The 21374-nt window shown below is 40.2% G+C and overlaps 1 protein-coding gene across 2 annotated transcripts in view; it reads left to right on the top strand.

Moving 5' to 3' along the window:
- The window catches only part of LOC115230737 (protein mono-ADP-ribosyltransferase PARP14-like), a 51317-nt gene that overhangs the window by 19615 nt on the left and 10328 nt on the right, over positions 1-21374 (top strand). Inside the window, exon 10 of one of the 2 annotated variants that reach the window (XM_036499786.1) lies at positions 21271-21273. The exons of the other annotated variant lie outside the window; for it this stretch is intronic. The gene's annotated coding sequence lies outside the window, so the exon portion shown is untranslated. The remainder of the gene's footprint in view (positions 1-21270; positions 21274-21374) is intronic. 2 annotated transcript variants of the gene reach the window in all.

Raw genomic sequence — 21374 nt, 5'->3', positions numbered from 1 at the left:
CAGGTCCCCTTCCTAACGTCTTCTGCTCTAGAGTAAACCAGGTGTATTTTATTATTGTGGAACCAACACTTTTACTTGTTTTTCTTGCTGGATTGGGAGGAAGGGGCTTCCCATCCCCTTTTCAGACCCTTCTAAACTGTGGGGATTGGTTAGCATTAATGCTTCTCTTTAATCTTTGTAAATCAACAATTGCAAGAAAGGCATTAGAAGGGGTGTTGTTGATTGCTAGATTTACATATCAGGTTGCTCTTGTGCACCACTGGTACCATGTAATCCAGTACAACCTGTTGCATGGTCGGGTCGTTGGTGACTTAACGCCACCGAGCATTGCTTAGTTGGGAGGGTGATTGTTGGACACCCTGCGGGACCAAAATAAGACCCGTTAAAGGGCAAACGAACTGCTCTTGTAGTCAATGATCATTCAAGACTGTGTGTTAAGGTAGCATGATACTCTTTAGCTTTGGTTAGCAACCTTCCTTGAGATGGTGTCTAGGTAAAAATACTTTAGGAGTAGATGGTTTAACTGTCGCCCAGTTTTGCGCTCCTACCTAGCTTACTGGTTTGAAAAGAGGCCGATTCATCAACCTTGTTTTCTGGCTAGGGCTTTGAATACCTGTCTTAGCCTCTGATGAGGTTCGTTATCTGGTTTGATTGGTTTTCATGTTTCTCTGTTCTTGTTGTTGATCGAGATGAAGGTACCGGATTGTGTAGTTTTCTGCTTGCTACTTCCACCTGGTAGTTAGGAGCTTGAACTCTCTGGTAGCGCATGCAGCGGCTGCTCTATCAACAGTTGTATAATATCAGTGTATCTGCAGTGCCATGTCACACATGGATGTGTGTTCCTGTAGCTGCATCCAAGGGGATTTCTGAGGTCATACTTCATTTGTCTGCTGGAATATTATAAGGAAGATGATCACTTTCTTACTGAAGGTGGAAATCATCCCTGGCTGGTCCCTTTTTTGTTTTTTTCTTAATCAGTTCGTAAACAAAATTGCAAACCAGACTCAGAGAAATCGCTTGTTCCTTTTACTATTGCATTCCTCAATAGACATGGCCTCCATTCTAATTTTACAGAGGTTGAGTCTTTTCTCACTTAGAACTCTCCAGACACTTTTAGAAGTTATAAAGTCATCCTTTATATATATATATATATATACTAGCAGAGATACCCAGCATTGCCCGGTTACATTCAATTGAAGAATTAGACTTTTCTGTTATATTTTCTGTAATGAACTGGAATATCTACGTTTCGAATTTCATCAAAATTGCAATGAGGGTTATTTCCCTCTTTACACACCCTAAAAGAATTGTAATCGTGCCACATGTAATCGTGCCCATACTACTGATTTTTATGCACAGATTCCAAAATTCCAGTCTTATTGAACCTGTTAAAAAGATTTTGCTCCTGAAAAATGAAAGTCATGGAACTCTAAAATGTGAGAGTTAAGGCCCCTGTTGGGGGTGGGTGTCTTAATGTCAACCAGAGAAGTTGAATTGTTGAGAATCGTTTTAATTTGGGTCTTATATCTATTGTTTGAATTTCTTTAAAATAGGAAATATATGTTCACTGGGTTTGTAAAAGAGAGCAAAGGCTACAGGAACCCAAAAGATAAATGATCACAATAAGCAGTCAGTTACACTACCCTAGTCGTTACCATTCCCAATGTAGGATTCCTCACCATCCGGGTGACAGGCACAGCTGTAAGATGCATTACGAATCTATAGCAATTGGAAGGGCGTGACCCAACTGAAATAAATATTAACAACTGTGTGACGTGAGGGTTAAGGAGAAATTAAAGTGTCACCTCTGGAGTTTGCAAATGACCACTATACTGATACGTAACTGGACAGAATATATATACAATCTATAAATGTCTTTGAATAACCAGTCACTCATCTGGGAAGGCCTTGAAATCAATGTTACCATCTGGGGATTATGTGTGACCGAGTGATAATAAAAAGACTGAAAGGAGGTCTGCAATCAAATAACTTTACTCAACACTTTACAACTGAATCAGTGGAGGCAAAGATGCCTCTCATTTACTTGACAATTTATGCACCACATTGCAGAAATCACAATGTAAGTGTATGTCAAAGCAAACTGTTACAATGTTGTACCATTGAAATAATGCCCAACTTTTATACTCGGGTAACCCTAGAGCTTCCAAGAGCACAACTGTATTCGTTTTTGCTTAGATAAAATGACAAAATTGTGGGTGTTAAGTCCCCATGGAGGGGTCTTTGTAACTTGTAAGATGAAATTTTATAAATATTACTTCATTTGTGTCTAATATCTATGGTTAAAATTTCATCAACAGCAAAAATATATGAATTGTCATGGGGGTTATGGCCCTTATGCATAGAATATAATTTCCAAATTTCATAAAGATCCATTCAGTACTTTTGACCTAGTTTTGGATCATAAAAGAAATTACTAAAATTTGGGAGTTAAGGCTCCCATTAGGGTGTTTTATATATACACACACACACACATATATATATAGATACAACTGAGTGGGCAAACAAAAATATATGAGACACAGCCTAGTGATTTTTTTATGTTGATAAGACTGGTACTTATTCTATTAGTTTCTTCTTGTGAAACCACTAACTTATGTGGATGTAAATAAATGAACAGCAGTTGTGAAGCAGTGATGAGGGCAAAACACAGACACAAAGACACACACATACACTTACATATATACATACATATATATATGATTGTTCCTGTCTACGAAATCCATATATATTGTTGCTGACATCCTTTTTGTCTCGGGAGACAATGGAGTTGCGCATAAAATAATCTAGTCTGGCTTTTACATTTCATGTCCTAATACATCTCCTGCTGTGGCTGTGTAGTCCTATCCTGGACAAACACTCCCTCTGGCAGGTGCCACAAATGTAGTGAAGACTTTGCCTGGCTGGTTGTAATGTCATAGTTTCTTGTTGATGTCTTTTCTTGTCTTCCCATTTCTCTTCTCTCTCTATGTCACTCCTTTGTGTTCCCTCTTTTACGGTACGTCGCCAATCTCCACGGTTTCTGGCAACTGCTTCCCAGTTGGTAATATTGATGTTGCAGGCATTCATGTCCCTTTTGCAAACATCCTTGTATCGTAAGAATGGTCTTCCCACAGACCTAGTGCCCCTAGCAAACTCTCCGTTGAGTATGTCCTTGGGGATTCTGCCATCTTCCATACGGCTAACATGTCCAAGCCATCTCATACATCTTGGTGTGTGGAGTGCAAACATGCTTGGTATTCTTGCTTGCTTGAGGAACTCTTTGTTGGGGACATGATTTTGCCATTTGATGAGAAGGATTTTCTGGAGGCAGCGCAGGTGAAAGATGTTTAGGCGACACTCTTGGCATGTGTATGGTGTCCAAGTCTTACTTCCATACAGTAGAGTGCTAAGTACACATGCCTGGTAAATCTTCATTTTTGTGGTCTTGGTCAGCTTAATGTTCTCCCATGCCCGTTTGGAGAGTTGGGCCATCACAGCAGCTGCCTTGCCAATGCGTATATTGAGCTCAGCATCAAGGGATAGGTTGTAGGTGACGGTAGAGCCAAGATATGTAAACTTCTCCACCTCCTGTAGTCTGTGGTCTCCAATATGTATGTTTGGGATGTCCGATGTAGCCTGACCCATGATGTTGGTCTTTTTGAGGCTGATAACTAAACCAAAGTTGCCACATGCTTGCTCAAAACAGTTGACAAGACTTTGTAGGGCTTCTTCTGTGAGTGATACCAGAGTGGCATCATCAGCAAATAGCATCTCCTTGATCAGGACGCTTCTGATTTTGGTCTAGGCATGCAGACACGAGAGATTGAACAGTTTCCCATCACTTCTACTGTGCAGAAACACTCCATCATCTGATGTCTGAAAGGCATGTGACAGCAGCAGTGAGAAGAAGATGCCAAATAATGTAGGAGCAAGGACACAACCTTGCTTTACCCTGTTTTTTATTTGGAAGGCGGCTGATGTTGAACCATTGTGCTGTATGGTGCCATGCATATCATCTTGGAAAGATTTGATGATCCTCAGCAGCTTTGGGGGACATCCAATGTTTTGGAGCAGGATGAAGAGGCCTTTTCTACTTAACCCTTTTGTTACTGTATTTATTTTGAGATGCTTTGTGCTTCTTTCAATTACTATAAATATAACAAAGAATTTCGTAAAATGACTTGGTTATCATTCAGCTAGTATTAGGAACATAAATTGTGACTAAGGTTTGATGGAAGATTTTAATTCAAAACTTTTGAAAACAAGACATTTGTACTCAGAGCCAGAGCCGGTTTCAGCCGGGTTGGTAACGAAAGGGTTAACAAGTCAAAGGCCTTTGTCAGATCAATGAAGGCCATATATAATGGCAAATTCTGCTCTCTGGACTTCTCCTGAAGTTGGCGTATGGAGAATATCATGTCTATAGTTGATCTGCTTCTTCTAAAGCCACACTGCGATTTTGGATAAATTCGAGAAGCAAGCAGTTGCAGCCGGTTTCAGCCGGGTTGGTAACGAAAGGGTTAACAAGTCAAAGGCCTTTGTCAGATCAATGAAGGCCATATATAATGGCATTTTCTGCTCTCTGGACTTCTCCTGAAGTTGGCGTATGGAGAATATCATGTCTATAGTTGATCTGCTTCTTCTAAAGCCACACTGCGATTTTGGATAAATTCGAGAAGCAAGCAGTTGCAGCCTGGACAGGATAATGCGAGCAAAGGTCTATCCAACAGTGCTTAGAAGAGATATTCCACGGTAATTGTTACAATCACCATGGTCATCTTTGTTTTTGTAAAGCGTAATGATGTTAGCATCCCGCATATCCTGAGGGACTGTACCCTCTTCCCAGCACTGACACTGAAGCTCATGAATGTGCCGAAGCAGGATTGTGTTTTTGCTGGTTTTGATGATCTCTAAGGGGATGCCGTCTTTTCCCGGGGCCTTGTTACTTGCTAGGGAGTCAATAGCCTTGGTGAGCTCTGCTATAGATGGCAGACTGTCAAGTTCACACATGACTGGCAAGATCTTGACACCCTTGATTGCAGCCTCAGCTACCGTGGTCTCCCACGAGTAGAGATCCTGGTAGTACTCCCCCCATCTATCCATTTGCTTGCTTTGGTCCTTGATGAGATCTCCAGTAGTTGATTTCAGAGGGGTTGACTTGGTTGCAGATGGACCGAGGGCCTTCCTCAAACCGGCATACATCCCACGGGTGTCGCCACTGTAAGCAGCTGACTGGATACTCTGACAGATTTCCTGCCAATACCTATTTGTACAGCGTCTGACAGTCAGTTGGGTTTTATTTCTTGGCTTTCTGAGTTCTTCGAGTGACTTTGTAGAAGAATCACTCTTGTATTGCATCAAAGCTACACGCTTTGCTTCGATAACTGTTTCCAGCTCTGAGAGCCCAGCACTGAACCAATCTGGGTTTTGTCTTTCTCTCATGCCGAAAGTATCTATTGATGTGGTATACAAAGCTTCCCTGATATAATTCCACCTACTTTCAGCAGAGGAGGTTGGGCAGCTACTGAGGGCAACCTTGATAGAAACAGCAAACCATTGTCGTAGTGTAGGGTCTGAGGTTTTGGCTGTGTTAATGCATGGTTGGCCCATTTTCTTGGAGTGATGGACTTTGTTAGGCAGAATCCTCACTCTGCTTCTTATTAGTGAATGATCTGTGTCACAATCCGCACTGGGGTAACTACAGGTCAGTTGAACAGAATTCAGAAAGGATCTTTGTGTAATGATGAGATCCAGCTGATGCCAGTGGTGAGATCTTGGATGTCTCCAAGATGCCTTGTGGGATGTCTTGTTGGCAAAGAATGTGTTAGTGATGCACAGGTTATGGTATGTGCAAAATTCAAATAGTCTCTGACCATTGTCATTCATGTTGCCAATACCAAAACACATACACTTACATATATACACACATATATATACGAGTGATTTGTTTCAGTTCCTGTCTACAAAATCCATATATATATATATATATATATATATATATATATATATATACACACACACACAAAGATAAATTGATAGATACAACTGAGTGGGCAAACAAAAATATGAGACACTGTGTAGTGCCTTTCTATATTTTGATAAACCTGGTACTTATTCTATCAGTTTCTTCTTGTGAAACCAGTAAGTTATGGGGATGTAAATAAACAAATACCAGTTGTGAAGCAGTGATGAGGGAGAAACAAAAAAAAACACACACATAGACTTACATATGTACACACATATACATACAACTGATTTCTTTCAGTTTCTGTCGACAAAATCCACTGACAAGGCTTTGGTTGGTCTGAGGCTATAGCAGAAGACACATGCCAAGTTACCACACAGTGGGACTGAACTGAGGACCATGTGTTTTGGAACCAAGTTTGTTACCACGCAGCCACACCTGCACCTATGTATGTGTGTTTTGTGTGTGTGTATATGTATACATATATATATATGTGTACATATTACATATGTGTACATATTACATGTACATCAATATATATATATATATATATATATATATATATATACATCTAGACATACGTGTATACACATACATGTATATCTATAGAAATACATATATACATATACAACTGTACAGATACATGTATACATATACAGCTATATGCATATACATGTATATATATATACATCCATATACATACAATAGAGAGATGTTTTTGTTTCACTTTTAACATGTAAGACTGAAATAGTGGAGAAGATATGATATTGCTCTGGGCTTGCCCTAGGAAAAAAGTTAAAAATCCTTTTTGCCCATGACACTTCCTGGACCCTAAGTAAGGCATGTGTAAAATTTGAATTAAATTGGTTGCGTAGTTCTCAAGTTTTAAGAAAACACAGACAGACAGACACACATTCTCAGTTTTATATATATACTAGCATTATGACCCGTCGTTGCCGGGTCATAGTGCTAGTGCATGTATATATGTGTATATATATGTGTACATATTACATGTACATCTATATATATATACATCTACACATAAATTACAAAATACAAAGTTATATCTTGATATCGCTAGTGATAACAATACTCAAAATATATAACATACTGGAATTGTAGGCCCGTCTCTTGCAATTTTGATCAATTGTATCTTGTCCTCCCTCTTGTATAGAAGTGTGGCTACAATCCAGCCTACATCTACTTCTGGGGAGACATTTTCAATTTTTATCCGGGACGTCCTACGTCCCAGATATAAAGGTAAAAATAAAATATTTCCACTTTGCAAGGTTCAAGTCGAGTACTCCCTTGCACGCTCCGTTGACTCGAACCTTGCTTCTATTGTGGCGAATTTACCGCCTCTGGTTAGATATCTGTCATAGTCGCATTAAGACACTTTTCGATGGTGCTTTCCTCCAGGTGTTCAAATTTTTTTTTTCTCTACATTGTATACTTTATAGACAATAGTCTTTACTTTAATTTAATTTTTTATTTCGTTTGGTGGTGTTATCTTAGATTCACCGTCTTTGTCGGTGATCAATCCGAAATAGGTTTGTATTTCTTCCATTTTAGTTTTAATGAGTTCACGCCCGCCGACGGCTGCAGCGAAATTCATTTTTGGACTTCTTCTATCGAAGACATTTTAACAAAAATGCTTCCGTGTAAACGGTGAAAATATTATCAATTTCCCCAAACAGGGACACAATTCAATTTTTAAACAAAAACCAAAGCTCCTTTTCCCGAAGGGAGAGGGCTACAGTTTACAATTATTTAACAAATGCAACACAACAACGTTTCCCTTACGAGGAACCAACAAATGTGATAACAATAGTTAAACAGTAATAATAATAACAACAAACCTTACGGTGAATCAAAAAGCAGTACGCAGTTGAAGCTATAGTCCTTTATGTATAAGAAATAAACCAACAGCAGTACTCAGTGGAAGCGGCTGTGATTTTTTATTACCCACAAGGGGCGAACAAAGAGGGGACAACACAATCTGATTTGGGGTCAGATTTGCAAATGGTTTTACATAGATGATGAATTTTAAAATTTTAACACATAATTACGAATCACAATAAAATTGTAAATTGGATGATGGGACAGATCGGAAGACATTACGGATGGAGTGGGGGGGTCGGGTTTAGCTCAGACCCCACGAGCCCCACCTCGCCACTGATACCTTGGTTTCATCCTGTCCCACATTCATGTGTTACCATTCATACGCAACATCTGTGCTACATTCTTCCATCGTTTTTCGAACACTTTCTCAGTCAGGCATTTTCTCTCCAGCCCTATATTCCTTTTCAGGTGGAAGATGAAGTAATTCATCAATCCAGGGCCAGAGATGAAATTGCTTGATTCTATACCTTTCAGCCTCGTCTTCCAAATCACCTCTCTCGCAATTGCAACAACAACGAGAAAACAATTCTTACCTTCTTTCGAGAGGAAATCCGGTGGGTCAATTTTTACAATAGACTCAGTTGACAGCTGTACTCTTCGTGTGTTTGACAACAGTTGTTCGGCATAAACCCACACCTCTGAACATTGAACTATAGCATGCGGGACGGTTTCCCTATCCTGCTCACATCTTGGACATGTCAGATTGCCTCAGCCACCATGCCTTGCGAGTTTGTTCCGAACAGGTAGAGCTCCTCTGTAACACTGCCATGCCAGAGACTTCAGAAAGTTGTCCAAGGTCTTCGGCCTGAATATACGTCGGAACAGACTAGCCAGCTGATTATCATCGAGACCTAGGGTTTCCCCTAAAGTATCGTCACATTCCGCTTCTACCAGCCCTCTATAGAAGAATGTGGTGGAACCCCCACCGCAGGTGTTGCCTGAGCGACGGAATAGCAGAAGAGCCTTGTGATACTCCGTAAACCATGTGCCCAGTTTTGATCTTCAATTCAACCAGGTTTCCCATCCACCGAAACTAGTAAACTTGGGAAACATCAGTTTTGCCAACGGAGATCACACCCGTTCACCATCCAGGTAGAGCCACAAATGCCTCAACCTCAGCGCATGTCTGCACATCAACAGCCAAGGCATCCCTAGCCCACCCTTTAACGGTTGTTGACAGCAAGTAGAGCGTTTCACAAGTGGTTTCAAGCCCCTCCACAAAAAGTGAAAGAGCTGTCTTTCCAGCTTGATCAACCACGAATCAGGGCAAGGAACGACGGATAGGTGGTAGCTGATGACCGATGCGATAAACACATTGGCTACCTCCGCCCTTCCTTTCAGGGAAAGCCACCGCCAAGACCAGGTCTTGACTACTGCAGCCACCCTGCTCGATACCTTGGCCCAGTTCTTCTCTATTTGGAGGTCTGGTCCAAACCAAACCCCTAGCAACTTAATCGGATCCTCCGTCCAACGTCCCATGACGCTGTCAGGAGGCATCGACTTGCCTCTCCAGGTGCCGAGCTGCAAGCCGAATGACTTTTCATGATTAATCTTTGCTCCTGCCACCGTCTCGTAAACCTCTATGGCCTTGCCTACCCTCTGTTGGTGATCCATTTCGGTTACGATGATGGTGATGACATCCGCATAAGCTGACACCGATTTTCCACAACCTGGCTGTCTCGGGATGCCGCTCAATTTTTACAGTAATGGCTCAAGAGCCATCATGTACAAAAGCGGGGAGAGCAGACACCCTTGACGAACCGAGCGTTTGATGTTGAACGGCTTCGATAAGAAGCCGTTTACCCAAACTACCAAGTCAATGTTGTCGTAAATCTGAATGATCCACCTGAGGAAGCCAAGACCCAGGCCGAACTGTGCCAGAACGGACACCAAGTAGCGATGGTCAACCCTATCAAAAGCCTTAGATTGGTCTAAATGGACCAGTGCCCCACCCTTGCCAGAATCACTATCAAACCCCTCTAAAGTGTACCGCATAAGATGGAGAGCATCCTGAATGGTTCTGCCGGGAACGGCACATGTCTGTGCCTCCCCAATCAGACAATCCGCGACACGCGCCAATCTTTTCGATAGCAGAGTGATGGGCCAAAAATTATCAATACAATCCCCCTTGTCCAGGTCCTTTCTGACTAGCGTCACTACTCCCCGGCGCACAGATCTGGGAATAAACCCGTTCTGCTGCCAGTTTGTGTAGACCTCCGCCAGAAGGTGCCCGAACAAGTCTGGCACACTCTTATATAACTCATAGGGTAGACCATCCAGTCCTGACACCTTGCCCGTGCCGCAGTCCGCCATCGCCTCAGCCACCTCCTCAGGCGTGATTGGCCCTTCACAGCCCCAATATGTGTGGCAGCCCGTCGAGGAGGTCCGTAAAGTCCCTCCTAGTATCCGATCCACCACCTCCACCGAAAAGCTGAGCGAAGTGCTCCTGAAAGGCCTCACACATCTCCTCGGGTTCGTTTATCAACTTACCTTGTTGGTTCATCAAAGATTGAATTGTGGCATCATTACCACGTTGAGCCTCCACCACTTGGGCCCATCCTGCGGTGTTGATTCCCCCACAACCCACTGCGCAGATCCTAGCCCTGACAATGCAGCCCATGTGTTTGGCCTCGAGGTGCTGGTTTAACACCAGTCTCTTGGCCGTCACCTGAGCTGCAGAGCCAGTTTTCATGGCTTCCTCTAAATCCTTAACTAGAGTTGATCCCCTCCTAGCTTCTCTAGCCACTAATCCTATGCTATATCTAATAGACTCAAATTTTATGGCTCGCTTGAGAGCATACCACCATTTATTATTAATGATGGCACCAGATAGCGCCCTCTGAATCAAAGTCCTAATCCGGTCTCTGTACTCCTTAATCACCAAAAGGGACGTATTAAGTTTCCAATAACCAGAACCTCTCTTATATACCTTATCTATGTCAAGCTTACAAGTGACCATTTTATGATCACTGTAGCTGACTGGGTAAAACTGTGGACACTTAGCTATTTCTCTATCTGCTTTTCTAATTAGTACTCTATGTAAGACCTGGAAGATCCATCGCTATTTGACCATGTCCAAAATGGAGCATTCGGAAATTCCAACCTATAAGGATCTGCTAGCTCAAAGCGTCTTAGCAGTTCCAGGAAGCCAGGGTTACGTTTTCTATCTGTACACGAGCCAACATAATCTACTCGCACTTTGTAAATTGTGTTGTAGTCTCCTAGCACAACTAATGAATGTGAAGTACTAAGAAACTTCTCTAGCTCTCAAAAATACTCACTTTGCCCAGATGATGATGAGGGTGCATAAATTGCAACCAGTCTGATAACTTTACCGTTACTGAACGTCAAATCCATGACAACCAGCCTACCTTCTGGATCTGAAAAAATTAACTTTTTCTCAAAAACCTGGTTTCTTTTTAGTAGGACCAACACCCCACTCCCACCAATAAGACTGCCTGGAGAGAAAAAACTCTCATAGCCGTTCAACAGTGGGAGCAGATCTCTTGGCCCCTCTAACCGGGTTCTGTAGCAACAATGACATCCAAATTCCACGACCTGATATCATTAAGGAAGCGACCCTGCTTCCAGCTTGATCTCAGACCACACACATTTAAGCTACCAACATGAATGTTAGACATTACTTACCTCAGTATCAGTGTTTCAGTGTTTCTTCATCCTCTTTTTCTTTTTCTTTTTCTCGGGCTCGTGGCGTATTTGGACATAGGCCCTCGTAAATATATGGAGAAAAATCTATTCTTGGAGGGTCTACGTTGTGGAAGAATTCGGACTTAATCCGCCCGTAATCCTTCCGGCCTATCTTGTAGATAAGGAAGTCTTTCGATGTAGTTTTTTCAACTCGTTTGGCAGTTGGGATAACTGCCAAACAGTTGACTAGTCTGTTGTTTGAGGCCTTTATGACCATCTATGTATTGTCTTTCTCTTGTTCATTTTTCTTTTTTATATTCAATTTGGGAAGGGCGGTCTGTGTTTTTCTTTCTTTTTCTTAGAAGTAGTCAACCACCCCTCCTCTCTGTCTTTCTCTTCACTTTCTTCTGTTGCTGGTGATGTAACATCTTTAGGTGTTGGTGCTGGTGTTGTCTCATCTGGTGTTTCTTCTTTTCTTTCCTTCTCTTTTGGTTGGCACTCGACCCTGATGTGTCCCTTCAACCCGCAGTTGAAGCATCTTGGTTTTCTGTCTTCCACATATACTATCAGTCTCTTGCCTCTGCCAACATTTATGGCTTCTGGAATTTCTTCTAAGGTTGCTACCTCTGCTTGAATTGCCATCGTCAAGCATTGCCCCTTCCAATGCTCTTCCTCTTCCACTGAGGCCTGGAGAATATTTATTTTTTCATCCAGGCCTAATGTTACTGCTGCCACTAAACAAGTGGCATCCACTTCAGGGGGAATGTTATTTATTTTTATTTTTGATGTTCTTCTTCCCATGTATATTGGAAGAAGAACCACCTCCTCTGTTTTGAGTGTCTCCGAAAAGTACTTTTTTGCTGCTTCTTCTGTTTTAAACCTTACTTCCACTGTACCGAACCTTTTTCCATGGTTGATGTAGGTGATTTCAGGCCAAATTGGTTTCAGGCATTTTTCTTTTTTCTTTCTTCTATTCTTTGAATCATTTTTTAAAACTATGCTGTACGTCTTGTATATGATCCTTTTCCTGTTTACTGCGTCTTTCCTGTTTACTGTAATTTCCATTCCTTCTTTTTTCAACATGTGCATATATTTTTCTAAATTACTCTTTTCCGTATTTAGCTTCTTTTCCTTTTTACCAGCTACCTCTGTGAATTTCTTCAGTGAGACTGCTTGTGTTTTTACGTTTTGTTTATTCGGTGTTACTGCTGGTGAACTACTTTCTTCACCTGACACAGGTGAGAAAGAGAAAGGTGTATGTATTTCTATTTTTCCACAACAAGTTGGCTTAAAAAAGCCTTTCACAAAAATTGGCTTCAAAAGCTTTTCACAAAAATTGGCTTAACAAGATAACAATAATTCCCTTGCAGGGGGAAATTTCAATGAATAGCTTTCACAGAAAGCAAATAACAGTTCTTTTTAAAAACAATAACAATAATTCACAGTAACAATAACAATATTTACAGGGAAAACATTGACACGTACCAACTCAGAAGAAGCGTCTGTTCGAGAAAACAGACATTACATACAGCCAAACTTCATATAGATACTTAATGCTAGCTAATTAGCAGATAATCTAATGTAAAAGCTGTAGTAAACAGTATGTGCACACCTCCATCTGGACTATTCCATTTCTGCATGCTAATTTTATTTTTAATTTATTCCCATTCATGTGAAACCACTTATTCAAGTTCAAGTCATTGATGCAATTTTATACCAATTGCTATTTTTACTTTTGTTATGTTATGATTATATAATACTTTAGTTTGATTTTAATTATTACTTACCACATATTAATTCAATTTTTATTATTATCTCTAATTTTTATTGTTAAAGTGAAAGTATCTGACATAAAATAGAGAAATGTTTTTGTTTCACTTTTAACACGTAATACTGAAATAGTGGAGAAGATATGATATTGCTATGGGCTCGCTCTAGGCAAGAAGTTGAACATATTTTTTGCCCATGAAACTACATAGACCCTAAGTAAGGCATGTGCAAAATTTGAATGAAATTGGTTGTGTAGTTCTCAAGTTTTAGGGAATTGTTGTGGAGAAGATATGATATTGCTCTGGGCTCGCCCTAGGCAAAAAGTTAAAAATTTTGAATGAAGTTGGTTGTGTAGTTCTCAAGTTTTAGGGAAACACAGACAGACACACATTCTAAGTTTTATATATATAATACAAATAAGAAAATGGAGAAACAGTTTAGTTGGTTCATCAGCTTTCGGATATTAGAATGTTAAATTATTTATTAATTTAACAAAAACCAGAACCTTAATAACATACATATATACGTTATAAGTCAATACATATAAGATAAGAATACAATTATAAAAATCTTAATATAAATTATTGAAATCATTAAAATCACTCTTACAGCTGTTTCAGACTATGGAAAAAAGTAGTTTTTCAGTGCCTATAGTTGTCACTTATATTGATATATACTGTTCAGTAATTACGCATTGAATGAAAAAAATCTATCTTTCTACTTGTTCTCCAATACCTTTCAATGCTTTGAAAACAAACTCGTTTGTTTACATAGGATGTAATCTACACGACATCTAGCATTTCTGGATGACTTTATAACTTCTAAATTTGCTGAGGAATTTTCCAGTTGGGCAGTTTAGCTTAAAGGGTAGAGCACTCCAACCGGATATTAGAAGGGTGTGAGTTCAATCCTCACGGATGGCTGCTGGCAAATTTTTTCTGCCCTTAAAAGGATTTTATCCTTTATATATATATATATATATATATATATATATATATATATATATTATATATATATATATATATATATATATATATACATATATATATATGCATATATATATAGCAGAATTGCCCGGCAATACGCGGGGCTGAATTGCTTGAAAGTACTGTTAATGGTTGCACTGAATTATGATGATTATTCAGGCAAATATTGATATAAGTTTAAGGTGGGAGTTAAGGACTTAACGATCAAACGTGTGCCATTGCATTGTTTTGGGGGAACCAAATTTCTAATGAGCATTATAGGGGCACCAACTTTAAGTTTGAGAATGTGTGGTGGTAGTCCGGGGGGCTCAAAGGAATTGAGTACCTCTATAGGATAGTTGATGACGTCCTCTGGGTCAGGAGTTGTATCGATAGACTTATATACATAGACATCCCCAGGAATGAATTTTAGCATTTCATCATTAATATGGTGAACAGATTTATTCCTCGGGGCCAGAATAGCCCTTTGGCCAATCCAATCCATATTCTGATAATTAGCTTGTAGATCTGGGAACACTGCATCTCTGAGATCAGAAGGCGTTTTAACAATGGTACAAATGGAATCGATGGCAATATTACCATTTTCATCCCCTGGTATTTTGCCTTTGCCAAGTGCAAGGAGGGTGTGAGAAAATGCTGCTGATGTGATATCACGTCGCATATGAGCATGCATATTGGTGTGAAGTTTGAGAGTCTTCACCAGTGGCCACAATGTGGATGACTTAAGACACGCACTTACTGCATCAGCTGTAGTCCCTTTGGGAATAACGGGAAGTGTTTGTCGGAAGTCCCCTGAAAGAAGAAGTGTTATGCCCCCCATGGGAGCTGAAGAGTGTTTGATGTCTCTGAGAGATCTATCTAGTGCCTCAAGAGCACCTCTGCAGGCCATCGTGCATTCATCCCAAATGATAAGCTTGCATCGTCTGAAGACTTCTGCCTGATCGGAGCTGTTACTGATGTTGCAAGTTGGTGTCTCAGTCTTCGCTAAGTCAAGCGGGAGCTTGAAAGTGGAGTGAGCTGTCCTGCCGCCTGGCAACAAAGTAGCCGCAATTCCAGATGATGCCACAGCTAGGGCAATGCCTTGTGTTCGCCTAATCTCAGCCAATATTAATTTGTTGACAAAAGTTTTCCCAGTGCCCCCAGGAGCGTCCAGGAAAAAAATCCCCCCAGCTTTGGGCCGGACTGAATTAACAACGGAGTTGTAAGCGAACTTCTGTTCTGGAAGGAGCTTTGGCTCATTGTCGGCTATGTACTCGGCAAGCTCGTCAACATTAAAACATGTCTCACGCAGCAAATGTGAAGACAGAATGTTTGTGCCTTCCCGGTTTGTTGAAGGTAGGCCATAGACTGGCAAGGCACTACCGCCCATATCAAGTACAGTATCTTCGAACGTAGTTTGTTACCACACAGCCACACCTGCCCCTATGTATGTGTGTGTGTGTGTGTGTGTGTATGGGTAGATATATTATGCATGTATATATGTGTATATATATATATGTGTACATATTACATGTACATCTATATATATATACATCTACACATAAAATACAAAATAGAAAGTTATATCTTGATATCGCTAGTGATAACAATACTCAAAATATATAACAGACTGGAATTATAGGCCCGTCTCTTGCAATTTCGATCAATTTGATCTTGTCCTCCCTCTTATATAGAAGTGTACGGCTGCAGAGAAATTTATTTTTGGACTTTCTTCTATCAAAGGCATTTTAACAAAAATGTTTCCATAAAAACGGTGAAAATATTGTCAATTTTCCAAAACAGGGACACAATTCAATTTTTAAACAATAACCAAAGCCCCTTCTCCGAAAGGGGGAGGGTTACGGTTTACAGTTATTTAACAAATGCAACACAACAACGTTTCCCTGACGCGGAACCAACAAACGTGATTACAATAGTCAAACAGTAATAATAATAACAACAAACCTTTTTAATTTATCCCCATTTATGTGAAACCACTTATTCAAGTTCAAGTCATTGATGCAATTTTATACGAATTGCTAATACACACACACACACACATAATAAGGGAATACTTTCACTTTAATAGTTTCACACTTGCAAAGAGAAAGGAGGAGAAAGTGTAGTGGTAATGGAAGGAGTGAAGCAGTTGAAATGAAAGAGGGAAATCATAAAATATTGAGTTTCCTCGAATTTTTGCTTAATTGGGGGTGAAATTGAAAGAAATTTATATGCCATGACCGAATGGATGTACTTGGAAAAATCATAGGTAAACTCCAATTGAAGAAATTGTGTGGGGAGTAAATCGTTATGTATTTATTTGTTTCTGTTTGCTCTGTATTTTTTTGAGATATAAATACTTTCACTTTAATTGTTGCACACTTGCAAAGAGAAAGGAGGAGAAAGTGTAGTGGTAATGGTAGGAGCACTTGAAATGAAAGAGGGAAATCATAAAATATTTACTTTTCTCGAATTTTTGCTTAATTGGGGGTGAAATTGAAAAAACTTTACATGCCACGACCCGATGGAATCTACTCGTAAAAATGATAGGTAAATTCCAATTGAAGAAATTCTATATTGTAGAATTGTATAAAAAACAAACGGTTTGGGAGGCAGAGAAAATCTGCCTTTTATCATAAGAGATATATATATATATACATATATATACATATACACACACAGCTCCATACAAGAACTACCCACATTGTTACCACTGAACAACATAAAACATAACTTAGAACAATGAAAACATCAAACTTCCCTTACCTCGACATTCCTGTTAAATGTACGTGGCATCAACCCATCAATTATTGCCCAAAAATGGAAGATCCCATATATAGAGAGTTGGCTTGCTGAAACGGCACATTGCTTCCCTTTCTTTATCCTTACCGAGACTCACCTGAACAACACCCATATGGACGCCGAGGTGAAAATAAAATATTTCACCATTGTTCATGCGGATCGCACAGACCGAAATAAGGGAGTGACAGCCATCTTTATCCATGACTCCTTTTCACTTGATGCCAAGGACATATTTTCCAATGGCTACTGTGAATCGGTATCACTATTCAGCAAGGCCAAGGACATAATCATTGTTGGTCTTTACAGGCCTCCCCAAGCACCTCTAAAGTGCTTTGAAGAGTGCCTTAGCAAAGTCAAGTCCTTCCTTCGGAAGTACCACTCCGGAAACATACTAGTGATGGGTGATTTTAACCTCCCTCATGTGAACTGGCCCACAAATACTCTGAAGTTAGGCAAATGCTCTACATCAGATAGAGCAGCAGCAGAACTGCTCTTTAACCTAATGGATGAATACTTCCTGACTCAGCTAGTGCTCGAACCAACGAGACAGAATAAAACGATCTTGGATCTGGTATTGACCAATCACTCTAGCTTCGTTCACAGTATTTCAGTTGAAAAAACTCTCCTCTCAGACCACGACATGGTACTCTGCAATTGTAATTCCCGACATATAAAAACCAAACCAGCCAATCCCACTCCATGGCACCCATTTGACAACATAAACTTCCACAAAGCGGACTGGGGAACAATCAGAAAGGATCTGTCTTTCATCAACTGGTCTTTTACTCTCAATTCCACCCATATTGAGACCGCATGGCAGCACTTTGAAAACATTGTCACCTATACATGCTCTAAGCACGCTCCCACGAAATCTACTAACACAAACAGAAACCGGCTCCCTAAAAAGAAAAAAACACTCATCAGGCGCATCAAAAGACTCAACAAAAAAATCAACCAATTAAAATATTCCCACACACAACATCCACATTCAACAACAATGAAAAGGCTAGAGCTGGAAAAACTTCATCTGCAGACCGACATGAAAACCTCCATTGAAAATCAAAGAGCTGTGGAGGAACAGTGGGTAATCAAAAACATCAAACAGAACCCAAAAGTGTTCTATTCTTATGCAAATAAGCATCAGAAATACTGCAATACTGCTCTGTCTTTAGTGTTCCCACTGATATTAATGTAAGAGAAGCGAACGAAGTTGACTCCCAACATAAATTCTCAGACATAACCTTCACTGCCACTGACATCGTAGCAGCAATAAATGAGGTCAAATACTACTCTGCTATAGGCCCGGATAGATTCCCCGCTAGTCTCCTGAAGGAATGTAAACACCAACTTGCAGTCCCTCTGACCAACCTCTGGAGAAATTCGTTAGATGCAGGTTATATACCGAAACAGTTTCTATCCCAGTCAGTCATCCTGGTTTTCAAACAGGGAAACAGATCCCTCGCACTCAACTATCGCCCAATCTCACTCACCTCCCACATCATTAAAGTGTTTGAGTGTTAAGATCAAGGATAGCTGACTTCCTGGAGACCCACAAACTCCTAAATGCAAATAAGAATGGCTTTCACTGTGGCAGGGACTGTCTAACACAGCTCTTACACCACATTGAAGATGTACTCAAAGCCTTGGGAACAGGTTCGAACTCTGACATCATATATCTTGACTTCAGTAAAGCGTTCGACAGGGTAGACCATAATAACCTACTCTCAAAATTGGCAAATGTTGGATTCCGTGGAAAAAGTTCTACACTAGATTAAGTATTTCCTGGCGAATAGAACACAACATGTTGTAGTTGATGGAGTCCACTCAAGCCCAGCAAAAGTCACCAGCGGTGTTCCCCAGGGGACTGTCTTGGGTCCGCTACTCTTCATAATTTACATAAACGACCTTTCCAGTGTCGTACATTACTGCAAAGTGAAAATATTTGCTGATGATACTAAGCTCCAGGAAATCGTCAATGAAGAAGCAGACGGAACTCAACTCCAGTCTGATCTATATGCTGTGAGTCAATGGGCAGACAGAAACAAAATGCAACTGAACGAGGGAAAATTTGAGCTGATGCATTTTGGAAGAAATTCCTCACTAAAACAGCCATACTCTCTCCCTTCAGGGGAACCGCTTACAGCCTCTAATAATATCAGAGACCTGGGTGTAATTGTTGATGACGATCTCAGTTGGAGTGCACACATCAACAAGAAGGTCGATATAGCTCATAGGATGAGTTCCTGGATCTTAAGAACTTTCCGGTCAAGAGAACAAGGTGTCATCATACCACTTTTCTCCTCCTTTGTACGGCCACACCTCGAATACTGCTGCCCACTGTGGTCTCCCCATACAAGACAAAACATCTCGAGGATTGAGTCACCCCAGAGGGCACTCACTAAACGAATTGAAGGCATGGCTGCTCTCGATTTTTGGGATCGCCTTAAAGCCTTGAAACTTTACTCTCTCCAGCGTCGCCGTGAGCGGTACATCATTTGTACGATGTGGAGAATATACCGCCAACTTTGCCCAAACGACCTGAACATTAGCTTCAAGGTTCATCCAAGACTGGGACCACGGGCCATACGTCCCCTGCCCAATTCAAGATCACAGCATACATGTACACTGCAACATAATTTCTTTTCCTCAACAGGCCCTGCCCTATTTAACATTGTCCAGAAAGAGATCAAAGAGGAAAAGGATCCCATCAACTTTAAACGGAGTCTGGATAGATTCCTTCAAAGAATACCAGATAAGCCACCCATACTTGGATACAACTCACCCAACAAGAACTCACTACTTGAATGGACCATAAACAAAACTTGACATAAACAGGATTCGAATAATCCTATCAGGTGGTGCTATTAAGTTAGACATGGCCTGGACCAATCTTTGGTCAAAACATATCTAAGTTTATCTAAGTTTACATATATATATATATATATATATATAATATATATATATATATATATATATAACATATATATATATATATATACATATATATATATATATATATATATATATATACATATATTTGTAAAAAATGAAGTTCGAAAATGCTGCTGTATTATACAATTTTTAATTTTTATATATACATTATAACATGTTTCAGTTCCTGAAATGAACCTTATCAAAAAAAGTTATATATAAAAAGAGACAGCTCATGCCGTCAAACACAAGAAATTCATTTATAATACACAACGGAGTCAGACATCTTAGAGTTCATGTATAGTTGATATATAGTTCATGTATAGTTGATATATAGTTTGAAGTATATGTTCAAAGTGTTCGATGCAGTGGCCCACGGTGGCGATACGTATTCAATACAAAAAACAGATCAAAGTGGTGGAAAGCGGTCAATACAGAAGATTGATGTTTCCGAAAGAGCGAGGAATTCATTTTTACCTTAAGCAATTGTGATGACCCATGGTGGAAGTTCGCTGGGTGGTTCTAGTGAGTTTTTGTGAAATGCTCGGTTTTATAATGCCTGTTAGGTGGTCAATCTAGTGTAGCGTGACGTCATCAATGTTTTGACCAATCGTTTCGTTAGGTGGCTTTAATCAAGTGGAACGGGACGTCACTATAACCGACAGACTCTAAACAGTACCTACCCTTTGATTCATGCCACCCACGACACACTAGAATGAATGTCCCTTTTTGTCTAGCTAGAAGGATTTGCACCATAATATCAGACACAAACACCCGACACACACGTCTCCAGGAACTTAGAACCACACTCACAAATAGAAACTATCCACAGCCCCTAATAAACAGTGCAATCCAACGGGTACTTAAATTAAGTATAGAAGACCTGAGACAAACAAAACCAAAAAAGAAAGAACAATTAAAAACCCTTCCCTACATCTCTACACACAACCCACTCAACAATGAGGCCTTCAACACCATACTACAAAGCACAGCCCTACTAAAGGGAGACCCAAAGATGAACCGAATCCTCGAAACACACACCATCATTAAAAGTAAACGGCAACCAAAATCCTTGAAAAGGATTTTAACCCAAGCTACACTGCACTCAACATCAACCACAAAACCAGCAGTTAGAAAATGTGGAAGGCCCAACTGCGGAATCTGTGTCATCTTGAAAGAAGGATCAGAATTTACACTGGAACAAGGCCACCAGTTCACCATTAGAACAAACTTCACCTACGCATCAGAAAACTTAATTTACGTCATAACATGCGCAGGCTGCAATAGGCAGTATATAGGCCATACAAAAAATAGCTTACGTAACAGGATGGCGGTGCATAAATCACAAATTAGAAACCCTGATTACCGCAAAATACCGGTCAGCGGACACA

This window comes from Octopus sinensis, unplaced genomic scaffold (genome assembly GCF_006345805.1).
Source record: "Octopus sinensis unplaced genomic scaffold, ASM634580v1 Contig16247, whole genome shotgun sequence".
Lineage (NCBI taxonomy): Eukaryota > Metazoa > Mollusca > Cephalopoda > Octopoda > Octopodidae > Octopus > Octopus sinensis.
This window is presented reverse-complemented; position numbering and strand designations above follow the sequence as displayed.